At 35.2% G+C, this 1,467-nt stretch overlaps 1 non-coding gene across 1 annotated transcript; it reads left to right on the forward strand.

The window, feature by feature from the left end:
• The first annotated feature begins 957 nt into the window (after window positions 1-957).
• Window positions 958-1,091, forward strand: LOC136381656 (small nucleolar RNA SNORA42/SNORA80 family). Its single transcript, XR_010747137.1, has one exon. It is a non-coding gene; the product is annotated as a small nucleolar RNA SNORA42/SNORA80 family (small nucleolar RNA).
• Window positions 1,092-1,467: the final 376 nt, after the last annotated feature.

The following is a 1,467-nucleotide window of genomic DNA, read 5'->3' on the forward strand; positions in this document are numbered from 1 at the left end:
AGCTATCCAGCAGGGGCAGTTCTTTTTTCTTAGATCAGTAGTTTCTCTCTTGTGAGCAAGACCTACAGGGCCATAAAGCAATTTTAAAGGATCCAAATCCATGTGTGCATCAAGCAATGTCTGGAAACAGAATAAACATTATTAGAAGCGTTACAATTAATAAAATTAATTTGTTGGAAGTAAATATTAAATTAATGGTTGTTTTTTTGTTTACATATTTTCTAAATCAATGAATAAAAATTATATTTGTCATCACTTGTTTAAACCTACAATATTTTTTAATATTGGAAAGGCTCCTTATACTTGAAAAAATTAGGAACCAATGCTTTTGATTTTTGGGGTTCACCATATTTGCTCTCAAGTATTATAACATGTCTTAAAACTCTTGACAAAACCACGCTGTAAAGATATAGCCAGCAATATTTAATCACAAACAAAATTTCCACTATGATAAAAATTATGCTGCTCTGAATTATTCTTATTGGGTCTTGTCCTTTAGAACTTTCAAAGAAAAAAGAACAGGTGGTGAAACTGTAAAGATGTAAAACATGAAAGGCAATACATGTAAATAATTCTTTCTTGCCGTAGCTTGTAGAAACATCCTGGGCATTGGCAAGGTAGGCAAGCCAATCATAAATCACACTGCAGACCAGACATCTTTGCCTGAACTACTAACCATTTCACAACTACTAAATCAGAGTGCCTAGAACCAGCCTAATGTGGATCCTTATGGCAGAACCCTTACAGAATCTTACTTCACAGACTAACTAGAAATGCATAATTTCAGGAAGTTTTCTCTTTAAGCTTCCTTTAAGACACGAAACATTTGTGAATGCTCATAAATTACATAGTTATCTGAAACTATAAGTAGTCATATTCTTAGGGACAGAGAGTAGAATAGTGGTTGCCAGGGTCTGAGGGTGAGGGGTATGGAAAATTATTGTTTTATAAGTAAAAGTTTCAGTTTTGCAAGATAAAAAATGTTTTCCCCTGGGTCTCTCATAGTGCCCCATGCCAGAGCAAACCGTGGCCCTGAACCATTGCCTGGCCTCTGCCCATAGGCTGCTGGCACTGAAGCGGGCTGCACAGTGGAAAAAAAAAAATGTTTGGAGATAGAACATAGTAATCGTTGCACACATGAATGTACTTAATGCCACAGAACTGTACATTTAAAAATGTTTAAAATGGTAAATTTTATTTTATGTATATGATACCACAATTAAAAATAACTGATATTTTTTTTAAAAAGTAGGTTAGACCTTGGCCAGGTGGCTCAGTGGACAGAGAATTGTTCTTATGCACCAAGGTTGCAAGTTTGATCCCCTGTCAGGGCACATACAAGATGCAACTAATGAGTGCACAAGTAAATGGAACAACTACCTGAAGCAACAAGTTCATCGATCTCTCTTTCTCTCTCAAATCAATAAGAAAAAAAAAGAGTAGGTTACCTGAAGGTTAGATTTTGAA

The sequence above is a fragment of the Saccopteryx leptura genome, chromosome 9 (genome assembly GCF_036850995.1).
Source record: "Saccopteryx leptura isolate mSacLep1 chromosome 9, mSacLep1_pri_phased_curated, whole genome shotgun sequence".
In the NCBI taxonomy this organism is placed as follows: Eukaryota; Metazoa; Chordata; class Mammalia; order Chiroptera; family Emballonuridae; genus Saccopteryx; species Saccopteryx leptura.